The sequence below is a fragment of the Hemicordylus capensis genome, chromosome 1, assembly GCF_027244095.1.
Source record: "Hemicordylus capensis ecotype Gifberg chromosome 1, rHemCap1.1.pri, whole genome shotgun sequence".
NCBI lineage: Eukaryota > Metazoa > Chordata > Lepidosauria > Squamata > Cordylidae > Hemicordylus > Hemicordylus capensis.
In genome coordinates, this window is record NC_069657.1 from 314,018,257 (window position 1) to 314,039,558 (window position 21,302).

Sequence of the window (21,302 nt, forward strand, 5' to 3'; positions counted from 1 at the left end):
AAGAGGCTAGGAGAAGATAAGCCGCGCAAGCGCGCTAGATACTTCGAACGGCTTTAAACGCCACCAACATAGGGAGAGATGCTCTCAGCTTCTCTGATATTTCCTGTTCCCAACTGAACATGGTTGTTTGGGAACGTCCGGCTAGCCGGGCTTGTTCCACAGAGAGGCAGAGGCAGAGCGTCTCTCGCCTTCTCCTCGGCGTTTACGGCTGTCCAAAAACGCACGGCAGTTGGCCAGGAGCACAAGAAGGGAAGGATCCGTGTCACTCTAATCATCTGTGGGAACGGATCTCTCTGGGTGAATTAGACAAATTCGTGGAGGGCAGATCAGTCAGAAGGTACTGGCCAGGCTGATTAAGAATGGAACCTCCATATTACCTCTGATAATAAATCTTATAAAGGCACCTCGGAGAACCAGGGCTGGATTAAACTAGTGCGGGGCCTGTAGCATATGTTATGAAGGGGCCCCAAATTTCAAAAATGCACATAAATATTGAAACATAAATTATTTACTTGCATAGTAAAGTACTTCATTTTTTTCATTTGCTATACAGCCAGATAATACGACAAATGTCTGACACTTCAGTAATACTATTACTTACATGTAGGCATCAATTTCAAATGTCAAAAGTAAGAAAACTACAATTTAAACGTGTCCTGTTCACACACAGACTGATAGAGAGGTTGTATGGCATATGGTTGAAAGTCTATCATTTTTAGACATTTCCCCATCATTGAATACAATTGTTAGCATTATTTATGCCTTGACATTGCAAGCAAACAAAACCACTGTTGTATCAGCCCTGAGGCCAATGCTTTTTGTGCTGTGAAACAATCCTGGCAAACATAAGACAGTGGCAGGGAGAGAGCAGGTAAAACAGTGGGTGAGGCATCCTGGTTTGACCCAAGTTAAGCAGAGCACTAATCTAATGGGCAGAAAAAAGTTTGCAACTAATAATAACCCAAAATTGACCTTTGCAAACAACTTTGTAAAATGTCCCCTACCCCTCTTTTGTGTTTAATAATCTGTATGCGGGCAGGAGTCACCGCGGCAGGAGCCGGAGGGCTGAGCCCACTTCTCAGCAGTGCAAGCTCTTTAAGTTTTCCCACATATATCTGGCATGCCTGGCAGCAGCCCCGGCTCTTTAGATTTGTTTGGTGGGGGTTAGTGGGTTCGGTTCAGCACACAGGCAGCAGCATACCCTGCAGGAAATGGTGGCGGCGGGGAGGGGGGCGCTGCGGGTAGACAGTCAGTGACACGCTTTCTTTGTGAAATACACAGAAGCGTGGAGTCGTGCTCGTGAGAGAGAAGGCCCGGGGAGCAGCTATGCGTGTCAAGTAAGCGTGCGTCGGTCGGCATCGGCATCACTGAATAATATAGGAGGTTGCGTGGGCCCCTCAGGCATGAGGAGGGAGGGAGCGCATGCAGGGCGGGTTGCCTGTGGCAGGCAGGCAGCCAATTGGAATTGGGTGACAGCCAACTCGGGACTCGGGAGAGAATGGGCAGCAGCACCAGGCAGTGAGGAGAGAGGCTGCATGAGTAGTATAAAGCAGAAAGAAGAGGGGCAGTTCAAGCCGGGCATGCAGGGCCCTCAAAAAGCGGGGCCCGTAGCAAATGCTACATTTGCTACTACGTTAATCCGGCATTGTGGAGAACAAACAAGAAACAATGACTATCATGTCCTGTTTGGGAGGTTCCCAGAGGTAACTGGTGGGCCACTGAACTAAATGAACTTTTGGTCTATACCAGCAAGGGAATTCTTAAGTTATTTTATGTCAGATTCTTAATTTATTTGATACTCTTACATATGTATGTATGTATGTGTTCAATTTCTATACCGCCCTTCCAAAATGGCTTAGGGCGGGTTTCATTAAAACAAATAATTAAAATCAATTAACGGTTAAAAGCAGAGATTCTAAAACCCCATAAAACAATAACAATTAAAACATTCAAAACAGTTTAAAAACCGGACTAGCTGCTCAAGAGCAGCAAAATGCCTCTGTTCAGGCAAGTTGCATTCGAAACGTAACTGCAGGGGGAGTAGTCTCATGGAAACTAACCACCCAAAAAACCAGCAACTTTCTTATGCTGGATATATGACATCCTAGCTCCTGAATTCTCAGCGAAACAAGGCATTGAAATTTTAATGGCACCCTGCTGTTCTCATAGGGACTGTGGTGTCACAACACAGGAAGTATGGAAGCACACTTCCGAGATACGACGTAACACCGTTGCAGGGTCTAATCTAGAAAGTGCCTAAGTTACAACATTAAAACCACTAACAACAATTAAAAAACCCTGGAAGGCCAGGCCAAACAGATAGGTTTTGAGGGCTCTCCTGTAGGCCAATAATAAATTCAAATTATGGATTTCTGCAGGGAGTGCATTCCACAGCCCAGGAGCGGCTACGGAGAATGCCTACCTCTGAGTCGCTGCCAGATGCACCAGTGGTAGCTGGAGATGGACCTCCTCAGATGAACAACATGCGGTGAGGATCATGCAGAAGAAGACACTCTCTAAGATAACCTGGACCTAAGCTGTCTAGCGCTTTAAAGGTAATAACCAGCAATTTGTATTTTGCCCGGAAACATATTGGCAGTCAGTGCAATTGTTTCAAAACAGGCATAATATGGTCTCTCCAGGTTGCACCAGAGACCAATCTGTCTGCCGCATTTTGAACTAATGGAAGTTTCTGAATTACATACAAAGGCAGCCCCACATAGAGCACATTGCAGTAGTCAAGCCTGGAGGTTACCAGCTGGTGCACCACTGTTTTGAGGTCGTCCTCTTCAAGGAATGGACACAGCTGTTGAATCAGCCGAAGCTGATAGAAAGCACTCCTGGCCTCCACCTGAGATATCAGGGTGAGTTCTGGGTCCAAGAGTACTCCCAAGCTCCATACCTGCTCCTTCCAGGGGAGTGTAAGCCCATTCAGCACAGGGAGCTCTAACTCATCCCTCAGATTCTGAACCCCTACAATGAGCACCTCCATCTTTCTTGGATTCAGTTTCAATTTGTTATCCCTCATCCAGCCCTTTACTGCCTGTAGGGAATGAACACCATTTCCTGATGATGGGAATGATAGGGAATGAATGATTTAGGGAATGAACACCATTTCCTGATGATGCAGATGAAAAGGAGAAGTAGATTTGGGTATCATCAGCATACTGATAATGCCCAACACCAAACCTCCTAATGACCTTACCCAGTGGTTTCATGTAGATATTAAAAAGCATAGATGACAGAATGGAGCCCTGAGGGACTCCATATAACAGCTTCCGTTTTGAGAAGCAACTGTCACCAAGCTCCACCATCTGGAATCCACCTGAAAGATAGGAGTGGGACCACTGCAAAGCAGCGCCCCCTATCCCCAACTCCCCCAGGCGATCTAGAAGGATACCGTGGTAGATGGTATCTAACGCCACCGAGAGATCCAAAAGAATCAGTGGAGTCACATTCTCTCTGTTGATTTCCTGGTAGAGGTTATCCATCGGCCGACCAAGGCAGCCTCGACACTATAGCCAGCTCTAAACCCATTTGAAATGGGTCTAGAATACCAGGGATCCTCAACGCTGGGCCCCCAGATGTTCTTGGACTTCAGCTCCCATAATCCCCAGGCCCAGTGGCCTTTGGCTGGGGATTATGGGAGCTGAAGTCCAAGAACATCTGGGGGCCCAACGTTGAGGATCCCTGGTCTAGATGATCAGTTTCCTCCAAAACTGCCTGGAGGTGGTTGGCCACCACCCTCTCAATCACCATGGGAGATTGGAGATTGGCCTATAACTATTCATTGCTAAGGGTCCAGGGAAGGCTTCTTAAGAAGAGGTTTGACTATTGGCTCCTTCAAACAAGAAGGCATCCTACCCTCCCTCAGCGATGCATTTATGATATTAACCAAGCCCCCTCCAACAATCTCCCTGCTAGACAGAAGCAACCAAGTTGGGCAAGGATCCAGAGAACAAGTGGTAGGCTACACCGCCCCAAGCAGCTTGTCCACATCTTCAGGACACACAAATTGAAACTGATCCAACCTAATACTGCAAGAGGGATTGCTGGATACCTCCCTTACAGACCCTGCAGAAATAGTGGAATCCAAGTCAGCCTGAATACAGGAGATCTTGTCTGCATATGTGTCTTCATACACACACTACGGCTTGGACCTGCCCAGCCCACAGGTCTTACTGCCAGACCAGGGTGGATGATGTATAGTTCACAGCTGGAACAAGGAGAAGTGTTCCTGGGAAATTTTGACAGATGTATGAGATCCTGCAGAAACGAACTCCCCCGTTCACTTAGATAGACTGGCAGCTCTGGATGCACATTCTTTTCCATGTGTGACTACCTCTCTCCACAGAGTTGATGAAAAAGGTGGGTGTTTGTGCAGGTTCTGTGTGTGCACATTAGAGCACATTCAATCTTCTGCTAGAGCTCACACATCAGTTTGCAGGCATTGCTCTTAGTTAAATAGGCCCTAACCAATGTTTGTCTGAACTGTTTGCATTTGAATCTGTCTCTCGCTCTCTTTTTAAGGCCTCATTGATTCATGGAAGCTAGAGCATTTACGCTGCTTCCTCTGCCCATTTAGACTGGCAAATGGTTTTACAAATGCCAAAATAAGCGTGCCAATGTTGCAGTTGTAAGTTTTAACAGGCAAAAAAGTGGCAGGGACCTTGCAGCCTGTCTGCAAATATACTCCATGGCGCATAATGACATGCCTGCTTTAAAAAACTGTGCCCACATCCTTGGAAAGCCGCAAGACATCACCTATCAAGCTGTGACATTTTTATATACTGAACAGCAATTTAAAGTCCTTTTAAAAGGTGTCTTGGATTTATTAGTTTTCTTTCCCTCTCTGAATTCTGGTTAGACTCATCGTGAGTAAAGCACCTGGCTTTATGGATGCAAGGACGGCAGGGGGACCCTCAGTACCCCCCCACCAATACTGAAACACATGAAGTAGTGGTATAGAATAAGGATTTTATTAGCACTCATATGGGATAAACTGCATAATTTACTCATAGCTTTTCAACTTTTAAACTAATGGAGGCATCTTAAAACATTGGCTTATTGCCTCTTTATAATTGTCCTAGGGTCATCATACTAAGACTGGCACACTAGATGACAAGCAGGTATATTTAAGTATCCATCATCATGTCATTTGATAACTTTCACAGATACAAAGATCTGTGAATATACAAAGATACAAAGGGATACAAAGACCCCTATGTGTTCAAAAAGATAGTCTAGTCCAAATATCTTTTTCTTCATTAGAAATAACTGTTATGCTCTTTTGTCAAAAGTTGACAGATGTAAAATCCAATAAGGAATCCTATTGGGGTCCTGCTGGAAGACATGCTGGAGATATAATGTAACTCCTCATTGATCTGGCTGGACTCTTTTGCTGACTGCTTGATCTAGACTTGTAAATATTAATTCTATCAAGTCTATTGCAGTTTGACAGACTTTTCAAGAGCTCAGGGCCAGCTAGATCAGTGTTGCTCAACTGCCGGTCCGCAAACCAGTGTCAGTCCGTGAGGCATTGGGTATCAGTCCATGAGGCATCACTAATAAAAATCACACCCCCAAACAATTTTGGGCTGGCAGGGGCTGCCGCCGGGAGCTCTCCAGAGCTCATTTCTAGGCAGGCAGCCCTCGCTGCTGGATAACGTTCATTTCGAGGAAGCGAAATGAACGTTATGCAGCAGCGAGGGCTGCCTGCCTAGAAATGAGCTCTGGAGAGCTTGCCTGGGCTCCATGGACCCTGGGCCCCGCCCCCTTTGCGCATGACATCAGTGGGGGTAGGGGTGGGGGCAAGGGGGTTGACCCCTTTACTAACTGCTGGTCCAGGAAACTGCACACGAAGAATGCACCAGTTCATGACTCGAAAATCATTGAGAAACACTGAACTAGATGATTTTTCCCCTCAACTGGGCCCAGAAAACTGGGGAAGGAAAAGAAAAGTGTGCAAAGTGAATTCAGTGGAAATGTCTACACCACAGACAAACTGGTTTTCCTTAAAGAACCATGGTGACTCTATATGAGGGGGGTTAGGGATCTCTACTAGGGATGTGCATGAACCAGTTCGGAGATCCTTTTCCGGACCTCTGAACCGACCCAGCGGCGGTGGGAGGTTACCCTTAAGGAGCAGGGAGGGTGCTCTTTCCCCTCACGGCTGCATTTCCCCCGCAGGCACTATGCCAAAAATCACTGGCGCAGGCCAGCAATGTACCTTCTTGCTGCCCCAGTCAGCATCAGACCGGGGTGGCAAGAGGGTATGCTGCCACCCCGCACCAGTGATTTTTGGCACAGCACCAGTGGGGGAAGTATGATGGGGGTGGGAGGTGGGTAAGAGCCCTCCCTGCTCCTTAAAGGTAACCCCCCACCAAACCAGCCACCTGCCGGTTTGTGCACATGTTGTGAACTACACCTGGTTTTGCACTCTGTACATGCTCAGAGGGAAAGAGGCAAAGTCACATCATACACAAACTGAATTGGTTCTTGGAGATGGTGAACATATAGGATCTGGGCGCGCAAACAGAGATAGAGAGAGATACACTCAGAAAGTTCAATGGGCTTTATTATAAAAAGTTGCTCATCAGGATTAAATAACCCACATTAAAAACATGTTTCCGATTCAAGGTGTAGTGTAATGTGCCTAACTAACATATTTGTGTGCAATCAGTAATTACAGATATCTAATAATCTAACAAATCCGAAATAAAACATTTAGAGAGAAGCAGAGAAAAAAGAAGGAAGGGGGGGCTTAGGAAGGGGGTAGCAGTGATTAGTAGGAAGGAGGGAAGAGGGATCCAAGGCTTGTGAAGGCAGCATATTACCAGGATCAGAGGCTTGAGAACGGTGGATCTTTCAGCTGAAGGAGAGAGGCTGTAGCTGGGAACAGCAACTTGGGAGCAGTGGTCTGGCTTCTGGTGGTCAAGCAGACAGTTTGCTCAGAGCAAGGCAGAAAGTGAAGGTACCATGGCTGGGGAAGTCTTGACTTCTTACTGCGCAGCAGAAGTCACATACAGACAGTCCCTTCTCCCATGGAAAGAATTCCTGCCTCTAGCCCTGCGGCTTGGGCAGCAAACTCTTGGATTACTAATGAGCAGACCTTGCTTGTAGGCACAAGATTGCTATTAGGCAAAAGACTGCTAGTTCTCTGTCCAGTAAGCCTCATTCTTTATAGTTGTATCTTCCTTTGATCTCCCATCATCTTTCCTGGGTCCCAAAAGGTGACAACTTGCTGTTACCTTCTGGATAATGTCTTTTTAATTATTCAGTCAGTCCAGGGAGATCTTAATCCCATCTTCTATTAGCTGCTATCTTGGGGAGGGGATCAAAGCAAATCTGCATCTCTGAGCTGCAAATGCGCCTCTTCTCTTGTCCCCAGATTTGGGCCTGGTCCCAGGAGGTGTTAGTAAAAGGACTAAATCTACAGTGTTCTTCTAGGGTGGAATTCCTATAGACAACAACTGAGTAATCCTCTTTGGGCATAGCAGAGCAATCATTGACAAAGATTAACATAGACTTCTTGCAACAGGAAAGGGGAGATCAGCCCCTGGCCTCTTCCACAGACATTATCTGATAGTGAGTTACATTTTAGCATATTGATTAGCTCAGGCCTAGCCCTTGTGTTTCTGTGAGTGCCCATTTCACAATACAATGCTGGATTGCCTCCTCTTTCACAGAACAGTTCATGAGGTCTGGGTGTCAGTTCACCCCGAGTTCAGGCATTTAATTGAACTCTTATAAAATGGAATCAGACACAGGCCTGGGTTCCATATAATTCTGGGTTGGTGGCTCTGGGTTTAATGTTGGGGTCGGGGTGTGTGTGTCCCCAATGGGGGGGGGTCTCCAACACACATCCCTAAACTCTACCAGGACCCTCACTAAATGACAATTCCCATTATACTCTGAAGAAAGCCACAACAGTTAAACTGGTGTAAATCTGATGCAGGCTTTTATGTGAAATATACCCAATGCCAAATTTCATAGTCATTTGAGAAGGTTAAGTGAAATCCTGTGATCAGCTAGCAGTCTGGATAAGCAACATCATTCAGATTCTCTGACAAATAGCTAGACAACTAGCCAGTGAAGAAGAGGAAGCAGGAATCATGTTCAACAACAGCTGGAGAGCCAACGCTGCCTACCCCGGCCGCTGGGGCATCATTATGGGATGGCCCATAGGGCACAGGACCCCCATGAATTGCTCAGAGCCCTGAATGTCATCAGCTACTTCCCTCCTGCATGACCTCTCCCAGAAAGGAAGTGCAGCAGTGGAAACTCCTGCACAACTCATGGGAGGGAACTTCTACCTTCACTTAGCTCTCTGTGCTTTCAGCTTCATAGGTGCTTATTACAGTATTAGAGACTAAATGTATAATATTAGAGACTTTAAAAACATATGTAATTATCCTCGGAGGGGTATGATTGTATTTAATTATGTGGGCCTGGGACTCAGATCTTTTAAGCACCTAGAAATGCCCCAGCCCCCCTGCTCTCAAAGAACCTGAAGGGACTCAGGCGGGGCATTTTGCTCTGCAGCTCTACCATACAAGTTCCTTGACGGAACTATTTACATTTTCTCTCCGCCCCATACAAAGATGCCAAAGTCCAGTATACATTACACAGCTTTTATTTCTTTCTCCACAGGCACATTGACATTGATGGAAGTTATGCACATGTTTAAAGAGGAGAAAGGAGCTTTAGATCGTTTCCTGATCAGAGTTTACGTAAGATCAAAGGAGGCCTAACAGAATGAAAGAAGAGCCAGATGGCACTTTGTTGACGTTCTGTAAGACAGCACATGAGAATAGGAAAGAATATTTGGCAGCATTTAAGGGGCACCCAAGCAAACAAATCATCTTCCAAGAAGCAAATGTTGATTTGTTTCCCTGCCCTTAGAAGTAGACCTTGGACCTGGATTTTGGATGCAGAACTGAAGCTGGTCTTTGAATAAAGGTGTTTTAGACCATGAAATATAAGGGCTGTTTTGCCCTTATAAAAAAAGTAATTTTCTGTAGGACAAGTTTCTTTGCTTCATGACCACGTTATTGTTTTTTGCTTTTAAAGCATCAAAATATAAAGGATCCCCCCAGCGTAATTTAAGCTTCCAGGGGAAGAAATGCTGCATAATGAAGGCCGCTATGGGAGTCTTTGATCCTTACCGTGACTGCTTTTGTGACATTTTGACATAAAGAACACAAGATGCTTCCTGGATGCTTTTTGCATATGTAAAACAACCACTTCTGAATCTGCAGAGGATCTGAAGATGATTAGGCCTCTCATAATCTGTTCCACCATGTTGGCTGCATTGTTTCATTAGCCACACTAGCCCTATCCACGCCTCATGTTCAGCACTCATACGACGGGTGCACAGTGTACACAGGTACAGATCTGTACATAGGTTACAGTTATTCAGACACTGAACACAAGTACAGCAGTTCATTTTCTATCTATACCATTGTATTTGAGGGGCCTGCACCCAGGTTCATTGAAAATTTAATGTTTTTTGACATTTTGTATTTACATACATCTTCCCCCCTCCCCCCACCCCTTCCCCCTGTGCTGCCCCTGAGCCCAACCTCCCCTCCCCTAGACAGCCTTTGCGCACTGTGCTGGCTGGGGGGAGATGGGAAAAGAAAGGAGAGATAGAGGGAAAGAGAAAGGAGGAGAGGGGGAGCAGAAGAGAATGGAGAAAAGGAGATACACACTGTTGCACCAATAGATGTGAGTAAATCATGAAGGGTTTTTAAAAATGTTCTAAGAATAGTTCAATAAAGATATCCCAGATTTCCGACCATTTATCCAGTTTATTTATTTTTATTCATGTGCCTCTAACTCAAGCAGATTTTTTTTCATGTGCCTCTAACTCAAGCAGATCATGCACCCATTCCTCACTCCTAGGGGGAGTGGGAGGTTTCCATTGCCGCAGTATTAATCTCTTGGCTACCAGTAAGCGTCTCCATTGCGATTGTTTAGGACCTGATTTTAATCCCCACCCACTCAGTTGGGATATACCTTAGTACTGTGTTCAGATTCGTCAGTGCAAGGGGTTAATCCATCACTAAATTAATATGTGTTAATAACCTCCCTCCAGAATCCTTGCACTATGGGACTGTCCCAGAACATATGCGAAGTTGGTGTGATAATTATTGCATCTCCAGCAATTACGATTTGAGGCCATTTCTAATTGCTTAAGGTGTAGAGGGGTCCAATATGTCCTGAAAATAATCTTCTGTTGGATAAGGCACAATTTAAGATCCATTGAGCGACATTTAACACTACCTAAAATAACTTGCCATTGTGCTGGTGACAGTTTATGTGTAAGTTCCAGGTTCCATTTGTCCATAAGTATATTCAAGCCAAGTCACCTTAAGTGGTGCTGTGGGGAAATGCTTGACTAACAAGCAGAAGGTTGCTGGTTCGAATCCCTGCTGGTTCTATATCGGGCAGCAAGCAGCAATATAAGAAGATGCTGAAAGGCCATCACCTCATACTGCGTAGGAAGAGGCAATGGTAAACCCCTCCTGTATTCTACCAAAGAAAGCCACAGGACTCTTGGGAGCCAGGAGTCAAAGTTGACTTGACAGCACACTTCATTTTACTTAATATCTAAGCCAGGGTCCATGTCTCCATGCATGAAGGCATGCAGATATTTACTTAGTTTTGAAAGAGGTGGCATCTTAATGGCATGCACTAATATATCTGGATTGGCTGGGACTGCCAGGGCGTCGGGTCCAAATTGAGCAGATATATTGTGTTTTGATTGCATATACTGCCAGGCACTGGATGGGGGTAAGCGGAACTCCTGTTCCAGGGAAGCGAAGGGTTTATGGTTATCCTCCTGATTATCAACTGTGATAGCCGGCTGATTCCTTTTTCCACCCAATGCCTCCATAAAATTGGCTGTTTACCTATCTATATGTGTGGGTTTCCCCACAGTGTCATTTCCTTGTGAGCGTAGGGGTCAAAGTTTAGTTGTCTTGCTGGTTCCTTCCAGGCATGTTGGGCTGCTTGTATTGTAGGAGAATGGTAAAGGGGGTGTTTAAGATAACTGGAGCCCAGTGCTTGCCAGCCTTCTAAGGGCTGCAGTTCTACTAGCCCCACTTGTGCCCATTCTGGCCTTTCCCCTTCCATGCTGGATTGCCAATGTTCAGCTCATGCAATTAAAATCGTGTTATGATACAATCTAAGGTCCACCAGGTTAAAGCCCCCTGTGTTTTCAACTAGCTGGATTTTGGTATAAGCAATCCGAGGCCTGCTGTTTCCTCAGAGAAACCTCCTCATGACTTTGTCTATTTCTCCGAAGTATCTTTGAGAAATAAGGAGTGGAAATCCTCTTATAGTATAAATACATCTGGGCATACCATTCATCTTTATCACATTTATCTTACCCCACAAACTCAGAGGGAGGTCAGCCCAGCAGAGATCAACCTTAATCTGTGTGAATATTTTATCTAAACTAGTCTTGGCTATCTGATTAAGTTGCTTAGTAATCAGAATTCCTAGATATTTCAAGGAGTCTATTTTCCATGTAAAGGACCATGGCATTTCCCTGCTAGAAAGAGGTAATTTCCCTATGGACATAGCCTCAGATTTGCACCAGTTAATGTTATATCCAGATAGGTCCCTAAACTGGCATAACAATTCCATAAGTTTAGGAACAGATTCCTGCAGTTTTGCAAGGAACAGGATATCATCAGTGAATAGCACAACTTTATGTTCTTGTCCCTTAACCTCAATCCCCTTAATACCTCCATCTTGCCTCACTGGGCAAGCCAAGGGTTCGAGGGCCAAGTTAAAGAGCAGAGGAGACAAGGGCAGTCCTGTCTTACCCCACACTTTAGAGAAATGGGCCCTGTGCGCTCGCCATTGGTATTAACCCTTGTTGTAGGCGTTTTATATATAGTATGTATGCAGTTTAGAAAATTAGTTGGGAACTTAAATTTTTCAAGGGTTGCTAGGAGAAAGTCCCTTTGTACCTTGTCAAAGGCCTTCTCTGCATCAAGGGACAGCAGAAGGGCCTGTCCGTTCCTCCGGGATGTAATATTAGTACGATTGTGTACCACACGTATGTTGTCTGCCCCTGCCACCTAAGTATAAAGCCAACCTGTTCTGGGTGTACAATATTATGTACCCAGCTATTAAGACGGGTTACCGAAATTGTAGCAAAATTTTTGACATCAACAATTAATAATGATATTGGTCTATAGTTTTCACATTGGTGTGGATCCCTTTGTGGCTTTGATATAAGAGACACGTTTGCCTTATACATCATCTGTGGCAACTCATGCGTATTCATGGCTTCCATAGCCACCTCTGCCAACAGTGGGGCTAGTTTGTCAGAGAAAGTTTTGTAGCATCAAATGGTAGCCATCCTCTCCTGGGGCCTTTCCTGATTTAATGTTTTTAATTGCTTCTTGGATTTCAGCTAGGGAGATAGGTGCAGCAAGGAGTATAGACTGTGATTCGGTAAGGGTCAGCATCTGGATTTTATCCAGGAATTGCTGGATCCCGTCACTATCATGGGATGGGACATGGTTATATAGTGCAGAATAAAACCTTTCAAACACCAAATTAATAGCCTTGTTGTCTGTATGTAAATGTCCTGTACTGTCCTTGATGCCTGTTATGTGGGAATAGTTTTGTATTTGTTTGATCCTATAGGCCAAAAGCTTGCCTGCTTTTTCTCCTGATTCCCAGTATGTTTGCCTAGAGCAAGCCAGGAGAAAGTCAGCCTGCTTGGCATGTATCAGATTTACTTCATACTGTAACTTCAGGAGGCTCGTATAGGTATGAAGGGATGGGTTGGCATTATACTCCAGCCAAGCCGCTTTGAGTTTCTCTTCAGATTCCTTGTTTGCCCTGAGCTGCTGTTATTATTTTTTAACATGTGGCAAAGGTGATAATCTTGCCTCATATGTATGCCTTGAGAGTATCCCAAAGGAGTGCACAGCTAATTCTTGGGGTCTTATTAGACTGCAAGAATTCTTGAATTTCAGACCCAATCATTGTAATAAACCTGCGGTCCTTTAACAGGCATGTTTTTAGTTTCCATTGTCTCTGCTTCTGATTTCCAGTATCTGTTAATAATATTTTTAATTCTACTGGCCCATGATCCGAGATAATTAGTGGGCCAATTTCACATGCAATTACATGTTTCCCCAAAATTGGGGACAGAAGCCAAAAGTCAATCCTTGAGCTTGTTTTATTGGTTTTTGATAAGAAAGTGTAATCCCTGTCTTTGGGATGTAACAGCCTCTATACATTGTAGAGGCCATTATGCCATTTAAAAGAACCTGATATTTTGAAAGTGTGGATTGTCCCGTGCCTCTATCAATTAGAGGGTTCAGGACCTCGTTAAAGTCTCCCCCATAGATTAGATTATTCTTCTCCCTTGTAAGATGCTTAGAGTGTAGTGCTGCAAAGAAGGAAGGGCAGTCCTCATTGGGTGCATATACATTAGCTAATAGGAAGATTTTGGGTCCAATCTGGGCTTCCACAATAATGCATCTTCCTAAGGGATCCGCTTCTACATTAATGGGGTTAAATACGATGCTCTTATGTACTAAAATTGCCACACCACTTGATTTGGAAGAGGACCCAGACCCTATTACATGGCCCACCCAGGTCCATTTGAGTCTGTGAATATCTTTTTCTAACATGTGTGTTTCTTGTAAAAAGGTCATGTCTACTTTTTGTCTTTTAAAATATCTGATAATTTGGTTCCTTTTTTTGCAGCATCCCTAGACCCTTAATATTCCAGGTAACAAAATTCATATGCCCTGCCAAGTGGAAATTGTAAAGATGTAAATTGATACCCGAAGATCTATTGTCCTAGTGTTTGGTATTCTAAACCCATCCAGTCTCTTTTGCTCACTCACCCTTGCCCAGATTGGTTCATTAATGCAAGTAGCCTTGAGTCCTTCCATCTGGCACCAGAGATCAGGTGTCATTTGGCACTTCGGTTCAAGAACTTCAGTGAGAGGTCACTGTGACCCTCCCAATTTGGACCTTTAGAACTCAGTAGAAATATGTTTAAAAAAACCAGGTTGGTAGACATCAAAATTGAGCACCCATGTAACGCTTTGTATTTTGGGATAGCAGTTCTGGCATTTATTGGTGTAGTTGCAGTGGTGAGTAAGGTGTGTACTCACTCACAGTGAGTCACAGTGAGCAGTGAGTGAGTGTACTCGCTCTGTACAGTGGAGTAGAGAAGTGGAAAGTAGCAGGGAGGAGGAGAGAGTTAGGAGACAGAGGTAGAAGAAGAGGAAGAGAGTCAGCATTAAACTTCCCAGAAGGGCCAGCTATGAGGCAATTCCCAAGTTCAACCCAGCCTACATCCAGTGCAAAACTGTAAACCTGAGACAATTCCCACCCTCCCAGTGTTCCGTACCCCCTGATTCCGCCCTCCCTCTCAAAAGGCCAGAGCAAGTTAACAGAACAAGAGTCATTTTTGTACTTGCAGCTGTTGTCAAAAGGCACAGCATGAGCTGGGCCACCAATGCTGACATATAGCGTTCTCAGAAGGGCAGCTTCTTTGGGGCTTTGTGGGTGTAGGCGCTTTGCAGAGATTATAGCTCCTATCTTCAGTTCCTGAGAGAGGGTGTCCTGAAATGCAGGCCCCCTGCCCAAGGCACTTTATAGAAATTGTTCACTCCTACATCCTTACACAGTCTGTGGCCATCTAAACATTTCATATCATATGATCCCTTGGGACCTCCAACATGCATACAGTCCTCATTTTCTCCCCTCCCGCCTTTCTTTTCTTTAACACTTTAAAGACAGTGTTAAAGAGGGAGAGAACCCTGCACTTTCACCCAGAGAAGAAATGTAGCACCCAACATACATTCTAGAAAGATATCTTGCTACAGAGCCTGGGCTGGGTCTCCAAAGTGATGCATTTTGCCCTCATGGAGGCTGTGGAATGCACTCCCTGCAGAAATCCGTAATCTGAATTCATTGCTGGCCTTCAGGAGAGCCCTTAAAACCTATCTGTTTGGCCTGGCCTTTCAGGGTTTTTAATTTGTTGTAAATTGTTTTTAACTGCTGTAAGTGTTTGGCCTGGTTCTCCAGGGTTTTTTTTGCATTTTAAATTTTATCGGATTTTACAATAGCTTTTACATTCAAATTGCATTCATTTATCTAATTTCTTCATATTCTTCCCACTTGCCTATCTGCGCAGTTCACAATAACTATACATATAAACCATTGCTATAATAATTCAAAACATACATACTCCACAATACTACACGATTTTACCCAACCCAACCTGTTTTTATTACTATATTTCAAACCCTACTGAAAAGTCCATATTAGAAAAATAATTCTTTAAGTAAAGCAAAAATGGTTCCCAATCTTCCTTAAAACATTCCAAATTTTCATCTCTTATAAGTGCTGTGAACTTTGCCATCTTGGCATATTCCAAAATTTTTATCAACCAGTCTTCTTTTGAGGGCATTTTAGTGTCTTTCAATTTTTGTGCATATACTATCCTGGCCGCCGTGGTTGCATACATTAAAAATGTTGAATTTCTTCAGGAGAACTCTCTTTCAGTTAGGTTCTCCAGGGTTTTTAATTGTTTAACTGTAGTTTTTAACTGTATAACTTCTACTCTCTCTCCCGCTCTCGCCTCCCCCGCAACTCTCTCTCCCGCTCTTGCCTCCCCCACAGCTCTCTCTCTCGCTTTCACCGCCCCCACAACTCTCTCACTCGCTCTCACCCACGCAACTCTTTCGCTCGCTCTTGCCCCCGCAACTCTCTCACTCACTCCCCCCAATTATCTAGCTCTCTCCCCCCGCAACTCTCTCGCTTGCTCTCCCCCCACAACTCTCTCACTCGCTTTCTACCTCCAACTGTCTTGCTCGCTCTCTCCCCCCAACTCTCTTGCTCGCTCTCCCCACAGCCCCCTCTCTCTATCCTCCATCTTTCTATTTCTGTCTCGCAGTCCTTGCTTCCCCCTGCCACTGCCAGGGACTGTCATCAGCTCGCCTGACAGCCACCGAGCTCCCTGCCACAGCCCCCAGAGCCAACTGTCCAGCCTCCAAGCTCCCTGACGCACTTCATGGCGCCCCCGAGCCAACTGTCAAACTGCTTTCCAGCCGCCCTGCAAAACTCCTGCCCGTCCCCATGCATGGCTCATCTTGGAGAATTAATAATATAGATGGCCCTTGGAGGAGCACCTCTAACTGGAGAAGTACCCAGGGCTCTATGCAGCTGCTCAGTCTCAAGATCATGGCTTTGTGGGAGGTCCAGAACTTGTTGTATAAGGGTAGTCACAAACTTTATCATATTTCATTCTCCACCACATTCTTTCATCCCCCACTAAGCGCAAATTATTCTGATGGTTATGGCCCTCCAAATCTGTTAGTTTGTCTCTAAAGATCGCTAATTCATGATTAGTTTGTTGGAGGGAGGCCTCAGTGTTATTGGGCCTGTATTCAGTATTTTAAATGTGCCCCTCTGCTTCATGCACTCTGAAATTGAGGTTCTCCACTGCCACATGGAGCTCCCCCATCTTGGCCTTAATGACATCTTGTCCTTGTTTGAGGCTTTTAATACCATCTCCTTTTAATATCATCTCCTTAAGGAGCAGAAAGAGAGCTTTGATGTCTGCCCCATACTCTGCTTTGTTGTCCATCTTAGGAATCTTGGGGTCTCTTTTGGCCCCACTCTTAGGAATTTTTGTCCATCTGTCCCTAGGGATGTGCACAAAACCAGTTTGCCTGGTTCGGTTCGAATTTGAACCAGTTTCAAACCAGGAGGGGGAAGTTCCGTTTTGGTTGTGCTTGAACCCCCCGGTTCAGTTCATATACGAACTGTTTTGAACTGGTTCAAACCTCCAAAAGTGCGTGGGGTGGTAGCTGGCACCCATGGGTACCTACCAACCAAACCCCAAAGCAATTGGACACTCGTACGATTTTTAATGAATTTTTGAAATGTACATTTTTTTCTCATAGGGTATAATGGGACTTGAACCAGCCCATTATTACCTATTGTGGAGCACCCATGGGTGCCAACAAACACCCAAACCCCAAAGCAATCAGACACTCCTACATTTTTAAATGAATATTTGAAATATTTTTAATTATTTTTCTCATAGGGTATAATGGGACCCGGACCAGCCCATTATCCCCTATTGTGGAGCACCTAGGGGCACAAGAGTGGGGTGAGTGGTAGGCACCCAGGGATGCCTACCACCCACAAAACCCCAAGGCAATCGGACACTCCTCTAATTATTGGTGATTTTAAAACTATTTTTAAATTCCTCATAGGGAACAATTAGGATTGCAGCAAATGTATAGCTTCTTGTTGGGGGGGAAAGGGGTGGCCTAGAGTGGAGTGTGGTGAGTGGTAGTTCCCAAGGGGAGCAAGGAAGCGATCAGAATTATTTGAAAGGAATTGGGCCAAGGGCTGATTTTTAAGTGATTTTTGAAGTTTCTAAGGTGTGCTGAGTGTAGATTCTTTGGTAGCAAATGAGAGTAGATTCATGGTTTGTCATTGAAATCTCATATGCTACGAGAGAATCTACACTCAGAACACCTCAGAAACAACAAAACCCAGTACCCCATGGGTTAGCAACCCATGGGGGTGGTTGGCACCCTCTGTGCACTACACCACCACTCGCTCTGGGCCACCCCAGCAACCCCCAAGTGTAGTTATGGGGCTGCTGACACCTCCATGCTTCTTTATGGAGAAAAACCTTAAAGATGCATAAACTTCAAAAATCACTTAAAAATCAGCCCTTGGCCCAATATCTTACAGCAGTTGGCATGCATGCATCCAAATGCAAACCAGGGTAGAATCTGCTTAGCAAAGATGATAATTCATACTTGCTACCAAAGACCAGTCCTGCTCCTCAAAGCTCTCATATGCTATTAATATACCACTTTTGAAAATCTTGCCTTTTCCTGGAACTCAGCATGGCATACATAGGTAGCCTTCCATCCAGGCACTGACCAGACCTAGACCTACTTAGCTTCAGCAAGGTTTGGCATCATCTGCTCTCAGATCATAGCCCTGCTATACTAGAGCTCAAGATAGCAAGGCTTTCCTGTACAACCTGGACTATAGGGGTATTGGGCCAAGAACTGAATGGGAAAGAAGCTCCAACAGAATTTGAGAGCAAGCAAACAAATCAGAACAGAGAGTGCAGTCAACTCTATTACTCAGTGTGCTCAGCCTGGTCCACTGGATGTGTGCCTGCCTTTGGGATTAAATAATGACTGTTTGTCCTAGAATAGTTGAAAAAAGATGGTATGGACAGTTTCAGAGAAAAGTGTAACTACTTCTGTCTTTCATACATGCCTGCATAGAGGAAGACTAAGACAAAAGAGGAGGCATGATTAAAAATCCCCCCCTCCACAAATGTTGAAATGCACTCATGTTTTCAGCAATTTTGCTATGAAAGAAGACTAAACTGTTGTGTTTTTTTTAAAGGAAGCATTTTCTTAGGCTTCCTTTGCCTTCTGTGACATCACTGTATGATACTTGACTGGCTAGGGTCACCAGTATGACCAATCTAGGAAGCACAGACTTCACTCTAAATTGCTTTTCTTAGGGGCATCAGCATCTAGTTGAATCTGACTGGGCATGTGACTCCAAGACACCATTAGATTGACTGCACAATACATGATTGACTAGCAGTAATGCTGGCATACTGCTGATTAGGATGATCATGAAAAACCATGAACAATGCGGTGGTAGTATTTTTGGTATCTCTTGTAAAGTGTCAGTGGACTCAAAATGGGGAATCTAGTAGCAGGGTCTAGGCACGTTAATTTCCGTACCATTGAGGTAACTCTCAGATAATTGAAAATGCTATCTGATCCTTGCTGCTTTATAGTGCCACCATACTATGGCTGGAAAGATGTACTATAGCACATTAGCCCAGCCATACCAGGTAGGAAGCCACAATATAAGGCCTGGCTGACCTTATATAATTGTATGAACAACTTGTCAGTATAACAGCATGAACCACTTGTCAGACTGAGTAACTGCATCAGATATTCCTGGGTCTCTGTTCCCCTTTCCTGGACTGCTACCTTTTGAAACCTGACCACCGGTGTTGGATTGTGCCACCTGACTCTGTCCCTTTGCACTTACAATTGTTGACTTTGGGATCTGACCCCGTATCTGCCTTGGACTACGGACGGTCCCTTTGACTGCTGTTTCTGGATTCTGCTTTGTGCCTGCCCTGGCTCGTGCTACTGGCCCCTGGCCCCTGCAGCTGAATGCTTGCAGACCTGACTTGCAGGGCCCTGACATCTCAATGGAAAGCTGGCCAAACACTTGAGAGAATGGAAGAAAATTGTTGCTAGTTAGGAAAATGTGTCCTGTCTTCATTCTTCCCAAGAAGGTCAAGTAACAAGCTGTGGTTCTTCACTTAAGGCTGCTTTTGTGCAGCCATTTGTAAGATTACAAGGATTAAGCCGTTTGTATATCAGGTTGACTTTGCACTGTGCTTTGTAAAGTTTACCATGTCTGTTCTCACATCAGCTGTGTAAAGTCTCACAAGCATTTTTATTTTACAGATATAGATCTCAGGTTGTGAGAAAGTGACTTGCCCAAGTCCACACAGTGAGTCCATATAATGACACCCAGTATTTATGCAATGCTTTTTAAAATATTGCAGAGCGTCTCTAAGACTGGCCAGTATTATTCTGCCCTCCATGTTGCAGATGGCGGCTGTTTGGCAGTGATTTTGCTAAGGCCACCCAGTGAGTTCATGGTTTTTCTGCTGCTGGCACAGGAAATAACAACTGCCAACAGCAAAGGGCGGGGCCAAGAACAGCCCTCCCATTTCTTAACCTTTCTGGAGGCAAAGGACTACGATAAACTGGTAGCAGCAACAGAGGCAGGGGTGAGCTCTCCACTTTGTACTGGACATTTATGACTATTGTCAGCATAAGACCATTATCTTTATTTGGTGTATTTATTCATTGTGTATTTATTGACTTTCTTATAAAAATTGTTCATGGCAACTTACAAATCAGTTTTGCATCAATTTAATGTAATTGCTGTTGGGAATTCTCTCTGGTAAGAAAACCCCCTTTTCATTATAGCAGAGTGCACAGAGGCACAACACAGCGGAATTTGGTTAGGCATGCGTGTATGCTGAGAGTAAAATAACTTGGAGCCAGTTCATAGTTTCAAATCAATATAAGGAGTATTTATTAAAGAACTCCATTCTAGACAGGAAAGTGAAGAGATAGGATCTCTAATCTATCTATCTAGCTGGATGCAGATGGATGCTGCATCTTTGCACACATGGTGCAGGGAGAGAGGAGCTTGCATGTTGCAAGGGAGAAGGAAGAAAAGAGAAGGGAAGAGGAAGTGGCAGGCAGGCAGGGAATCCTTGAGATTAGCAATCTACATATCAAAGGGACAGTGTCAGACTAGTAGAGAAGGGATGACCAATGTCTTGACCTTCTAGCCCTCTGACTCACTAGTCTGTCCTCCTATGTCATTGAGACAAGAGACAGCGCATAGTCCTTCACTTCCAACAATTGCTGTGTGGAATATTGATTGGGTTGGCTGCCTTGGTACATCAATGGAAAGGAGGGCTATCATTTTAGGACATTGTTAGATACATCATGGCTGAACTGTGATTTGAATCAGGGACTTGTCTACCTACTGTCCGTGTTCCAAACTGTGAAGCAATGTCAGCTCTGCCTTCTATGACGGCGGAAGGACTGGAGGAAAGCTCTTCCAGACTCAAGACCAATGCTGTATTCACTGGATTACAATGTCTCTTTTTGCTCAACGTCTCAAGCCTTGGCTATGAGTTTTGGCTATTCTCTGGTTTTTCATTACTTCAAAATACTCAAATTACTGGGGTTGGGGGGAGAAGCCCTCTGTTTGTTTGCAGTTCAATATTTTTGTCCAGAGTTAGAAATATGTAGCACTTTCATCATGCCCCAGCCTTCAGTCAGTGGATATAACTAGTGAGATCTCAAGGGGGAAGTTTTAAAGGCCTCTATTATGCTGGGTAAACTACTAAAACACTAGCCTTCTAGGCAAAGCCCATTAAAGCGAAGGAAAAAACAACGTTGCAATGGCCTTTTGCCTACTCTCGGAAAGTTAATTGAATTTGAAGTAGACTTTTGGAGTTAAAGACCCACAGCACGAGATTCATTATTTGGCATAATGATGTCAAAATAAGTTAGCCAGTTGGTGCAGCCAAGGTGATAAAAGAACAAGCTAGTTAGCCAAGGGTGGTCAAGGTACATCAGGTGTAACATGGATGGTGGAATGTGACTCCGTTGGAGAAAGGGAGGGGGTCCTGCTTTTTGGGGAAG

General features: G+C 44.6%; 1 long non-coding RNA gene across 1 annotated transcript; it reads left to right on the forward strand.

The window, feature by feature from the left end:
* The first annotated feature begins 1,285 nt into the window (after window positions 1–1,285).
* LOC128341095 (uncharacterized) lies at window positions 1,286–9,412 on the forward strand. The gene is made up of 3 exons (XR_008314204.1): window positions 1,286–1,337; window positions 2,379–2,555; window positions 8,653–9,412. It is a non-coding gene; the product is annotated as an uncharacterized LOC128341095 (long non-coding RNA).
* The last annotated feature ends 11,890 nt before the right edge of the window (window positions 9,413–21,302 follow it).